This window comes from Danio aesculapii, chromosome 4 (assembly GCF_903798145.1).
Source record: "Danio aesculapii chromosome 4, fDanAes4.1, whole genome shotgun sequence".
Taxonomy (NCBI): domain Eukaryota; kingdom Metazoa; phylum Chordata; class Actinopteri; order Cypriniformes; family Danionidae; genus Danio; species Danio aesculapii.
The window spans coordinates 24,413,309-24,425,758 of NC_079438.1; the positions used below are offsets into that span (position 1 = coordinate 24,413,309).

The window sequence follows — 12,450 nt, forward strand, 5'->3', positions numbered from 1 at the left end:
AGAGATTAGAGTAGATTTGCTATGTCGCTTATTGTTAAGGCCATGTTTATTGTATGTTTCTTTGTTCAATAATGTTTCTGTTTACTGTTAAAATGTAGAAGCAAAAAAGTAGAGCACAATAAGCTCAGCTTATAATGCCAAAAATATATATTATATTGAGATCAGATGCAAAAACCTTTAAATGCCGTCTAAATTCATTAAATTTCTTTCCCTTTTTAATCCTGGGTCACCACAGCGGAATGAACCACCAACTTATTCAGCACATGTTTTACACAGCAGATGCCCTTTCAGCTGCAACCCATTACTGGGAAACATCCATACACACTCATTCTCACACATATTCACTACTGACAATTTGAGCTTACTCAATTCACCTGTACCACATGTCTTTGGACTTGTGGGGTAAACTGGAGCACTGGAAGGAAGCCCACGCCAACATGGTATGCCACAGAAATGCCACCTGACCCAGCCGAGGCTCAAACCATCAACCTTCTTGCTGTGGGGCGAACATGTTACCCACTGCGCCACCATGTCACCTCGTCATCTAAATTGTATTTCTAAAATTAGTTATTTTTCAGCCGACTATGTTAAAGACAATGAAAAAAACAATTCTTTGCCACAAAATAGTTAAATTACTGAACTGAGCCTGAAAAAAATTATGAATTTTAGAAAAAAAAAATGTATATAGCGGCTGCATGGTGGTGCAGTGGGTAGCACGTTCGCCTCACAGGAAGAAGGTCACTGGTTCGAGCCTCGGCTGGGTCAGTTGGTGTTTCTGTGTGGAGTTTGCATGTTCTCCCGGTGTTCGCGTTGGTTTCCTCTGGGTGCTCCGGTTCCCCCACAAGTCCAAAAACATGTGGTAGAGGTGAATTGAGTTGGCTAAACTGTCCTTAGTTCATGTGTGTCAATGATTGTGTATGGATGTTTCCCAGTGATGGGTTGCAGCTGTAAGGGCATCCGTTGCATAAAAACATATGCTGGATAAGTTCATTCCGCTGTGGATGTAACAACAATTGTTCTTAATTGTCCTGAACCGAATGTTTTCTTCAGCTTAATTACCTGGGCTGTTCATTTTTTTATTTTATTTTTGTTTTGACAGCAATAAATTAAAAGCAGTTGGACAAACTAATGACTCTGGTATTTATTTGTATGTTCTTGTACGTGTGGTGCTGTTGGGTTTTTGTCTTCAAATACTTTCATCAGTGTCACTACTACCTGTCTGTTGACTATCTGCTGAACATTTACAGACTAGTAGCCATGCTGTCTGTGATGTTGGCTCCTTACAGTCATTCAACAGCATTTCTTAGGTTTTCACTTCATTTTGATGGGCCCAGTGTGACAACAGATGAGCTGATTAATGTACCTTAAAGGGCACCTATGGTAAAAAATCTACTTTTCAAGCTGTTTGGACAGACATATGTGCATGTATGGTGTATAGACCATCATATTGGGGTGATATAAGCACACCCAGTGCTTTTTTTTTCAATTTAACAACAGAAAAACGATGGACCAATTGGAGCGGTTTTCAAACCAACCGCAACTTTACGTAGGAGAGCGGTCCCCCCGCCCACCAATATTGATTGACAGGCGCGTCATCATATCCTCAGTTTGTTGATTCACACCGTCATTTTCAGAGTGATTCGAAGCGATATCACTAAAGGAACACGCTAGCTCTATTTTTAGATGCAAGGCTCATTGGACTCAACACAAGAGCAATATTCTCCACATTATCGCTCTAATCGGAATTATTGGTTGTATCTTTAGGTAGGTTTGCAAACATGTGTACTTCTCATTGAGTCTACCTTATACTTCAGCCGTTTGCATTTCTCGCGATCCCAGAAGCTCCCTGTGATCTTAACTAGCATGCGTTTTAGAGTTCTAAACATATGTTTCTATCAGGGTACACTCAAGTCGACGGCTGGGCGCCTCCGACCGCTGCAGACTTGAATTACTGTTGTGTGTACCCTGGTAGAAACCTATGTTTAGAATTAAAAAATGCGTGGCGCGATGATTCGGTTGGCTGTAAACCTGTACAAAGACACATATGATTTTGTACTCTCTGCTTGGTCTGTGTCCAAGTCGTACATGTACGACTGATTGCTGAACCTCTCACTCCTGCTCCTTCTCTGTCTGCCTGTCAGACTCTGTTTCAAACGCAGAGCGGGTGAGCTCATGGCCCCGCCACGTTGGCTGGAAGCCGAAACTAATTTACATGTGAAGCAACACATCCATAAATCAGCGAACTGTGGACACGCCCCCAACATGACACTTTTTAACACATTATAATAAAAAAATCTGAATTGTGTTTTAAACTGAACCTAAACTGGCACACTCAGAAGAACCATAATATTAATATTAAATCTTAAAAAAGAGCCTATGTGGCCGTTAAAGTAAAATAACTGTCTACTGAAAGAAAGGTTAAATGCAACAAATAGTTAATTGAACACTCTTAGATTGTACCTAACCCTAATTTTATATTTGATTAAAGTTCATGTTAAAATATCTTGCGTTGCTACTTATAGGCATCTGAATGTTTACTTAAAGTCTATTCATAAACTGGATAACAACTACATGCAGACAATAACAACAAACATCTTGGTGGTCAATGTTCTGAAAACTTGTTGAGGATTTGTTGCATATCTACTGATACACTGTTGAACATCTAGAACCTAAATTGGTAACACTTATCTTACCGAAAGTTTAATAAATGTTTACATGCTGTAGATATTGTGTTGATTGCCTAAGAACATTTAAAGACAATCTACAGATACTATCCAGATGAAAGTAAACAGATAAGAACTTGAAAAGTAACTTACGGTCAGCAGACTATCTAAAGGGGGACCATCTAAATAAAGTGTTACCCGGCTCCTTTTCGTTGGCATCTTGTTGAAGGCATACAAAAAATCCATGACAAATGATTGGCGAAATGGCCCAGTGGCCAAGGGATAAGGCATCAACCTCCACGGCTTGGGATTGTTGGTTCAAGTCCCATCTGGGTTGTCTTTGAAGGTCTCACTTCAATTTGGGAGCAATGTTTGGTGGATGAAACACGGTAGCTGTGAAAACCTTCTTGAGATGTGTTTGCATGTCATTAACTTCCTGCATTGCCATGCATATTACCTCTTATGACTAAAAGGGTAACGAGATACCTAACGCGAAAGGCCATTTTGAATCCTGCATGGTGCCTACAGAGAAGAGACTGTGTACAAAGACAAAATGGTGCTTACATATAAAGCTGGTGGGTTGTTCAAGATCCATAAACAAATCTAACAACCGAATCATTGCCGCTCCTTTTTTTGTCTGTATAAGTTTACATGTTAGACTGATTTAGATCAGAAGTCCACTAAATGTTCATTAAGTAAAGTCACAGCAAAAGCTGCTACAATTAACATAAAAACACCTTGGATAGCACAGCACCGCTGCTTTTTCTATGACTGTCGTAGGGCTCGTCCGGGATTTAAACCCAGGATCTCTCGCACCCAAAGCCAGAAAAATACCCCCAGACCAACGAACCCTGTAGAAGCAGTCTGCAGTGCCACAAAAAAATCTGTGAGACCACTCTACTCTTTGTTCATGTTGTTTTTGTTACGTGTGTCAGCAACTCCCTGGAGGCATATTACAGTTCACAGTAAGTATAAAACAGTCCAGTGGCCTAATGGATAAGGCACCAGCCTTTGAAGCTGGGGATTGTGGGTTTAAAGTACCAACTGGGTTGTCTTTGATGCAGTTCTTTTTAAGTTGACTGTGCAAGACAATCCAGTATTACCTTTAAAAAGCTAGGTTCATACCCTTAGGTCAAAACGACATGACAATGGAAAACTCCTCAGAGAAGCTGTTTTGTCATTAGGTGTACACACCAGATCGTCTGAATGCAATATGGCATAGGGATCCTAAAGTACTGTTTTTCTGAGTTACAAGAACTTCCTGAGCCATACATCAGATATGACAAAGGCTAGCGTTGACCCAGTGGCCTAATGGATAAGGCATCAGCCTTCGAAGCTGGGGATTGTGGGTTCAAGTCCCATCTGGGTTGTCTTTGTTGGGTTAAATTTAAGTTGTGTGAAACAATTCCGACTGGTCTTCTCAAAACTTAGGCGTGATGATCTGAGGACAATAGTTAGCTTCGAATTCTCAGACTTGCTGCACACTTCAAATAAAGATTCACCCAATCTTGCTTGAATCTCACTGTCACGTTACAAACCTAAAAGGTTCTGCTAAGCTCTGGTAATGGGGATCTTGACTTCAAATACCTCGTGGCTTTCAACGAATGGTCTCTTGTTAGGTGGATGATGATGAAATGCAAACAAGAAAATAGCTGCAGAAAGGTTGTGATTTCAAGTTAATGAGAGTGGCCTTGTCTGGAATTTGAAACTCAAGACCAGTCACACCATACGCGAGAACCATACCCCAGGACCAATGAGACACGAATGTGGATGATTGCACAAAGAAAATGTTTGACCATTACTTGCACACATCTTATTTGACGGAATGCAAACTGGCATCCAGATCCTAAAGTGCCGTTTTCCATGCGTTGGCATCTTGTTGAAGGCATACAAAAGATCCATGACAAATGATTGGCGAAATGGCCCAGTGGCCTAATGGATAAGGCATCAACCTTCGGGGCTTGGAATTGTTGGTTCAAGTCCAATCTGGGTTGTCTTTGAAAGTCTCACCTCAATTTGGGAGCAATGTTTGGTGGATGAAACACGGTAGCTGTGAAAACCTTCTTGAGATGTGTTTGCATGTCATTAACTTCCTGCATTGCCATGCATATTACCTGTTATGACTAAAAGGGAAACGAGATACCTAACGCGAAAGGCCATTTTGAATCCTGCATGGTGCCTACAGAGAAGAGACTGTGTACAAAGCAAAAAAATGGTGCTTACATATAAAGCTGGTGGGTTGTTCAAGATCCATAAACAAATCTAACAACCGAATCATTGCCGCTCCTTTTTTTGTCTGTATAATTGTACATGTTAGACTGATTTAGATCAGAAGTCCACTAAATGATCATTCACTAAAGTCACAGCAAAAGCTGCTACAATTAACACAGAAACACCATAGATAGCGCAGCACCACTGCTTTTCTATGACAGTCGTAGGGCTCGTCCGGGATTTGAACCCGGGACCTCTCGCACCCTAAGCGAGAATCATACCCCTAGACCAACGAGCCCTGTAGAAGGAACCTGCAGTGCCACAAGAAATTCTGTGGGACCAATCCAATCTACTCTTTGTTCATGTTGTTTTTGTTACGTGTGGCAGCAACTCTCTGGAGGCATATTACAGTTCACAGTAAGTATAAAAACAGTCCAGTGGCCTAATGGATAAGGCACCAGCCTTCAAAGCTGGGGATTGTGGGTTTAAAGTACCAACTGGGTTGTCTTTGATGCAGTTCCTTTTAAGTTGACTGTGCAAGACAATCCAGTGTTACCCTCAAAAGCTAAGTTCATACCCTTAGGTCAAAACGACATGACAATGGAAAACTCCTCAGAGAAGCTGTTTTGTCATTAGGTGTACACACCAGATCGTCTGAATGCAATATGGCATAGGGATCCTAAAGTACTGTTTTTCTGAGTTACAAGAACTTCCTGAGCCATACATCAGATATGACAAAGGCTAGCGTTGACCCAGTGGCCTAATGGATAAGGCATCAGCCTTCGAAGCTGGGAATTGTGGGTTCAAGTCCCATCTGGGTTGTCTTTGTTGGGTTAAATTTAAGTTGTGTGAAACAATTCCGACTGGTCTTCTCAAAACTTAGGCGTGATGATCTGAGGACAATAGTTAGCTTCGAATTCTCAGACTTGCTGCACACTTCAAATAAAGATTCACCCAATCTTGCTTGAATCTCACTGTCACGTTACGAACCTAAAAGGTTCCGCTAAGCTCTGGTAATGGAGATCTTGACTTCAAATACCTTGTGGCTTTCAACTAATGGTCTCTTGTTAGGTGGATGATGATGAAATGCAAACAAGAAAATAGCTGCAGAAAGGTTGTGATTTCAAGTTAATGAGAGTGGCCTTGTCTGGAATTTGAAACTCAAGACCAGTCACACCATACGCGAGAACCATACCCCAGGACCAATGAGACACGAATGTGGATGATTGCACAAAGAAAATGTTTGACCATTAGTTGCACACATCTTATTTGACGGAATGCAAACTGGCATCCAGATCCTAAAGTGCAGTTTTCCATGCGTTGGCATCTTGTTGAAGGCATACAAAAGATCCATGACAAATGATTGGCGAAATGGCCCAGTGGCCTAATGGATAAGGCATCAACCTTCGGGGCTTGGAATTGTTGGTTCAAGTCCAATCTGGGTTGTCTTTGAAAGTCTCACCTCAATTTGGGAACAATGTTTGGTGGATGAAACACGGTAGCTGTGAAAACCTTCTTGAGATGTGTTTGCATGTCATTAACTTCCTGCATTGCCATGCATATTACCTGTTATGACTAAAAGGGAAACGAGATACCTAACGCGAAAGGCCATTTTGAATCCTGCATGGTGCCTACAGAGAAGAGACTGTGTACAAAGCAAAAAAATGGTGCTTACATATAAAGCTGGTGGGTTGTTCAAGATCCATAAACAAATCTAACAACCGAATCATTGCCGCTCCTTTTTTTGTCTGTATAATTGTGCATGTTAGACTGATTTAGATCAGAAGTCCACTAAATGTTCATTCACTAAAGTCACAGCAAAAGCTGCTACAATTAACACAGAAACACCATAGATAGCGCAGCACCACTGCTTTTCTATGACAGTCGGGCTCGTCCGGGATTTGAACCCGGGACCTCTCGCACCCTAAGCGAGAATCATACCCCTAGACCAACGAGCCCTGTAGAAGGAACCTGCAGTGCCACAAGAAATTCTGTGGGACCAATCCAATCTACTCTTTGTTCATGTTGTTTTTGTTACGTGTGTCAGCAACTCTCTGGAGGCATATTACAGTTCACAGTAAGTATAAAAACAGTCCAGTGGCCTAATGGATAAGGCACCAGCCTTCGAAGCTGGGGATTGTGGGTTTAAAGTACCAACTGGGTTGTCTTTGATGCAGTTCCTTTTAAGTTGACTGTGCAAGACAATCCAGTGTTACCCTCAAAAGCTAGGTTCATACCCTTAGGTCAAAACGACATGACAATGGAAAACTCCTCAGAGAAGCTGTTTTGTCATTAGGTGTACACACCAGATCGTCTGAATGCAATATGGCATAGGGATCCTAAAGTACTGTTTTTCTGAGTTACAAGAACTTCCTGAGCCATACATCAGATATGACAAAGGCTAGCGTTGACCCAGTGACCTAATATATAAGGCATCAGCCTTCGAAGCTGGTGATTGTGGGTTCAAGTCCCATCTGGGTTGTCTTTGTTGGGTTAAATTTAAGTTGTGTGAAACAATTCCGACTGGTCTTCTCAAAACTTAGGCGTGATGATCTGAGGACAATAGTTAGCTTCGAATTCTCAGACTTGCTGCACACTTCAAATAAAGATTCACCCAATCTTGCTTGAATCTCACTGTCACGTTACGAACCTAAAAGGTTCCGCTAAGCTCTGGTAATGGAGATCTTGACTTCAAATACCTCGTGGCTTTCAACTAATGGTCTCTTGTTAGGTGGATGATGATGAAATGCAAACAAGAAAATAGCTGCAGAAAGGTTGTGATTTCAAGTTAATGAGAGTGGCCTTGTCTGGAATTTGAAACTCAAGACCAGTCACACCATACGCGAGAACCATACCCCAGGACCAATGAGACACGAATGTGGATGATTGCACAAAGAAAATGTTTGACCATTACTTGCACACATCTTATTTGACGGAATGCAAACTGGCATCCAGATCCTAAAGTGCCGTTTTCCATGCGTTGGCATCTTGTTGAAGGCATACAAAAGATCCATGACAAATGATTGGCGAAATGGCCCAGTGGCCTAATGGATAAGGCATCAACCTTCGGGGCTTGGAATTGTTGGTTCAAGTCCAATCTGGGTTGTCTTTGAAAGTCTCACCTCAATTTGGGAGCAATGTTTGGTGGATGAAACACGGTAGCTGTGAAAACCTTCTTGAGATGTGTTTGCATGTCATTAACTTCCTGCATTGCCATGCATATTACCTGTTATGACTAAAAGGGAAACGAGATACCTAACGCGAAAGGCCATTTTGAATCCTGCATGGTGCCTACAGAGAAGAGACTGTGTACAAAGCAAAAAAATGGTGCTTACATATAAAGCTGGTGGGTTGTTCAAGATCCATAAACAAATCTAACAACCGAATCATTGCCGCTCCTTTTTTTGTCTGTATAATTGTACATGTTAGACTGATTTAGATCAGAAGTCCACTAAATGTTCATTCACTAAAGTCACAGCAAAAGCTGCTACAATTAACACAGAAACACCATAGATAGCGCAGCACCACTGCTTTTCTATGACAGTCGGGCTCATCCGGGATTTGAACCCGGGACCTCTCGCACCCTAAGCGAGAATCATACCCCTAGACCAACGAGCCCTGTAGAAGGAACCTGCAGTGCCACAAGAAATTCTGTGGGACCAATCCAATCTACTCTTTGTTCATGTTGTTTTTGTTACGTGTGTCAGCAACTCTCTGGAGGCATATTACAGTTCACAGTAAGTATAAAAACAGTCCAGTGGCCTAATGGATAAGGCACCAGCCTTCGAAGCTGGGGATTGTGGGTTTAAAGTACCAACTGGGTTGTCTTTGATGCAGTTCCTTTTAAGTTGACTGTGCAAGACAATCCAGTGTTACCCTCAAAAGCTAGGTTCATACCCTTAGGTCAAAACGACATGACAATGGAAAACTCCTCAGAGAAGCTGTTTTGTCATTAGGTGTACACACCAGATCGTCTGAATGCAATATGGCATAGGGATCCTAAAGTACTGTTTTTCTGAGTTACAAGAACTTCCTGAGCCATACATCAGATATGACAAAGGCTAGCGTTGACCCAGTGGCCTAATATATAAGGCATCAGCCTTCGAAGCTGGTGATTGTGGGTTCAAGTCCCATCTGGGTTGTCTTTGTTGGGTTAAATTTAAGTTGTGTGAAACAATTCCGACTGGTCTTCTCAAAACTTAGGCGTGATGATCTGAGGACAATAGTTAGCTTCGAATTCTCAGACTTGCTGCACACTTCAAATAAAGATTCACCCAATCTTGCTTGAATCTCACTGTCACGTTACAAACCTATAAGGTTCTGCTAAGCTCTGGTAATGGGGATCTTGACTTCAAATACCTCGTGGCTTTCAACGAATGGTCTCTTGTTAGGTGGATGATGATGAAATGCAAACAAGAAAATAGCTGCAGAAAGGTTGTGATTTCAAGTTAATGAGAGTGGCCTTGTCTGGAATTTGAAACTCAAGACCAGTCACACCATACGCGAGAACCATACCCCAGGACCAATGAGACACGAATGTGGATGATTGCACAAAGAAAATGTTTGACCATTACTTGCACACATCTTATTTGACGGAATGCAAACTGGCATCCAGATCCTAAAGTGCCGTTTTCCATGCGTTGGCATCTTGTTGAAGGCATACAAAAGATCCATGACAAATGATTGGCGAAATGGCCCAGTGGCCTAATGGATAAGGCATCAACCTTCGGGGCTTGGAATTGTTGGTTCAAGTCCAATCTGGGTTGTCTTTGAAAGTCTCACCTCAATTTGGGAGCAATGTTTGGTGGATGAAACACGGTAGCTGTGAAAACCTTCTTGAGATGTGTTTGCATGTCATTAACTTCCTGCATTGCCATGCATATTACCTGTTATGACTAAAAGGGAAACGAGATACCTAACGCGAAAGGCCATTTTGAATCCTGCATGGTGCCTACAGAGAAGAGACTGTGTACAAAGCAAAAAAATGGTGCTTACATATAAAGCTGGTGGGTTGTTCAAGATCCATAAACAAATCTAACAACCGAATCATTGCCGCTCCTTTTTTTGTCTGTATAATTGTACATGTTAGACTGATTTAGATCAGAAGTCCACTAAATGATCATTCACTAAAGTCACAGCAAAAGCTGCTACAATTAACACAGAAACACCATAGATAGCGCAGCACCACTGCTTTTCTATGACAGTCGTAGGGCTCGTCCGGGATTTGAACCCGGGACCTCTCGCACCCTAAGCGAGAATCATACCCCTAGACCAACGAGCCCTGTAGAAGGAACCTGCAGTGCCACAAGAAATTCTGTGGGACCAATCCAATCTACTCTTTGTTCATGTTGTTTTTGTTACGTGTGGCAGCAACTCTCTGGAGGCATATTACAGTTCACAGTAAGTATAAAAACAGTCCAGTGGCCTAATGGATAAGGCACCAGCCTTCAAAGCTGGGGATTGTGGGTTTAAAGTACCAACTGGGTTGTCTTTGATGCAGTTCCTTTTAAGTTGACTGTGCAAGACAATCCAGTGTTACCCTCAAAAGCTAGGTTCATACCCTTAGGTCAAAACGACATGACAATGGAAAACTCCTCAGAGAAGCTGTTTTGTCATTAGGTGTACACACCAGATCGTCTGAATGCAATATGGCATAGGGATCCTAAAGTACTGTTTTTCTGAGTTACAAGAACTTCCTGAGCCATACATCAGATATGACAAAGGCTAGCGTTGACCCAGTGGCCTAATGGATAAGGCATCAGCCTTCGAAGCTGGGAATTGTGGGTTCAAGTCCCATCTGGGTTGTCTTTGTTGGGTTAAATTTAAGTTGTGTGAAACAATTCCGACTGGTCTTCTCAAAACTTAGGCGTGATGATCTGAGGACAATAGTTAGCTTCGAATTCTCAGACTTGCTGCACACTTCAAATAAAGATTCACCCAATCTTGCTTGAATCTCACTGTCACGTTACGAACCTAAAAGGTTCCGCTAAGCTCTGGTAATGGAGATCTTGACTTCAAATACCTTGTGGCTTTCAACTAATGGTCTCTTGTTAGGTGGATGATGATGAAATGCAAACAAGAAAATAGCTGCAGAAAGGTTGTGATTTCAAGTTAATGAGAGTGGCCTTGTCTGGAATTTGAAACTCAAGACCAGTCACACCATACGCGAGAACCATACCCCAGGACCAATGAGACACGAATGTGGATGATTGCACAAAGAAAATGTTTGACCATTAGTTGCACACATCTTATTTGATGGAATGCAAACTGGCATCCAGATCCTAAAGTGCAGTTTTCCATGCGTTGGCATCTTGTTGAAGGCATACAAAAGATCCATGACAAATGATTGGCGAAATGGCCCAGTGGCCTAATGGATAAGGCATCAACCTTCGGGGCTTGGAATTGTTGGTTCAAGTCCAATCTGGGTTGTCTTTGAAAGTCTCACCTCAATTTGGGAACAATGTTTGGTGGATGAAACACGGTAGCTGTGAAAACCTTCTTGAGATGTGTTTGCATGTCATTAACTTCCTGCATTGCCATGCATATTACCTGTTATGACTAAAAGGGAAACGAGATACCTAACGCGAAAGGCCATTTTGAATCCTGCATGGTGCCTACAGAGAAGAGACTGTGTACAAAGCAAAAAAATGGTGCTTACATATAAAGCTGGTGGGTTGTTCAAGATCCATAAACAAATCTAACAACCGAATCATTGCCGCTCCTTTTTTTGTCTGTATAATTGTGCATGTTAGACTGATTTAGATCAGAAGTCCACTAAATGTTCATTCACTAAAGTCACAGCAAAAGCTGCTACAATTAACACAGAAACACCATAGATAGCGCAGCACCACTGCTTTTCTATGACAGTCGGGCTCGTCCGGGATTTGAACCCGGGACCTCTCGCACCCTAAGCGAGAATCATACCCCTAGACCAACGAGCCCTGTAGAAGGAACCTGCAGTGCCACAAGAAATTCTGTGGGACCAATCCAATCTACTCTTTGTTCATGTTGTTTTTGTTACGTGTGTCAGCAACTCTCTGGAGGCATATTACAGTTCACAGTAAGTATAAAAACAGTCCAGTGGCCTAATGGATAAGGCACCAGCCTTCGAAGCTGGGGATTGTGGGTTTAAAGTACCAACTGGGTTGTCTTTGATGCAGTTCCTTTTAAGTTGACTGTGCAAGACAATCCAGTGTTACCCTCAAAAGCTAGGTTCATACCCTTAGGTCAAAACGACATGACAATGGAAAACTCCTCAGAGAAGCTGTTTTGTCATTAGGTGTACACACCAGATCGTCTGAATGCAATATGGCATAGGGATCCTAAAGTACTGTTTTTCTGAGTTACAAGAACTTCCTGAGCCATACATCAGATATGACAAAGGCTAGCGTTGACCCAGTGACCTAATATATAAGGCATCAGCCTTCGAAGCTGGTGATTGTGGGTTCAAGTCCCATCTGGGTTGTCTTTGTTGGGTTAAATTTAAGTTGTGTGAAACAATTCCGACTGGTCTTCTCAAAACTTAGGCGTGATGATCTGAGGACAATAGTTAGCTTCGAATTCTCAGACTTGCTGC

At 42.0% G+C, this 12,450-nt stretch overlaps 1 protein-coding gene and 8 non-coding genes across 9 annotated transcripts in view; 3 read left to right on the plus strand and 6 right to left on the minus strand.

The window, feature by feature from the left end:
* The window catches only part of LOC130223487 (gastrula zinc finger protein XlCGF57.1-like), a 150,727-nt gene that overhangs the window by 81,324 nt on the left and 56,953 nt on the right, over window positions 1-12,450 (minus strand). The window lies entirely within an intron of this gene.
* trnar-ucg (transfer RNA arginine (anticodon UCG)) lies at window positions 3,961-4,033 on the plus strand. The gene has a single exon. It is a non-coding gene; the product is annotated as a tRNA-Arg (tRNA).
* trnap-agg (transfer RNA proline (anticodon AGG)) lies at window positions 5,101-5,172 on the minus strand. Its single transcript has one exon. It is a non-coding gene; the product is annotated as a tRNA-Pro (tRNA).
* On the plus strand, window positions 5,624-5,696 carry trnar-ucg (transfer RNA arginine (anticodon UCG)). Its single transcript has one exon. It is a non-coding gene; the product is annotated as a tRNA-Arg (tRNA).
* On the minus strand, window positions 6,761-6,832 carry trnap-agg (transfer RNA proline (anticodon AGG)). Its single transcript has one exon. It is a non-coding gene; the product is annotated as a tRNA-Pro (tRNA).
* Window positions 8,421-8,492, minus strand: trnap-agg (transfer RNA proline (anticodon AGG)). Its single transcript has one exon. It is a non-coding gene; the product is annotated as a tRNA-Pro (tRNA).
* On the minus strand, window positions 10,084-10,155 carry trnap-agg (transfer RNA proline (anticodon AGG)). The gene has a single exon. It is a non-coding gene; the product is annotated as a tRNA-Pro (tRNA).
* On the plus strand, window positions 10,607-10,679 carry trnar-ucg (transfer RNA arginine (anticodon UCG)). Its single transcript has one exon. It is a non-coding gene; the product is annotated as a tRNA-Arg (tRNA).
* Window positions 11,744-11,815, minus strand: trnap-agg (transfer RNA proline (anticodon AGG)). The gene has a single exon. It is a non-coding gene; the product is annotated as a tRNA-Pro (tRNA).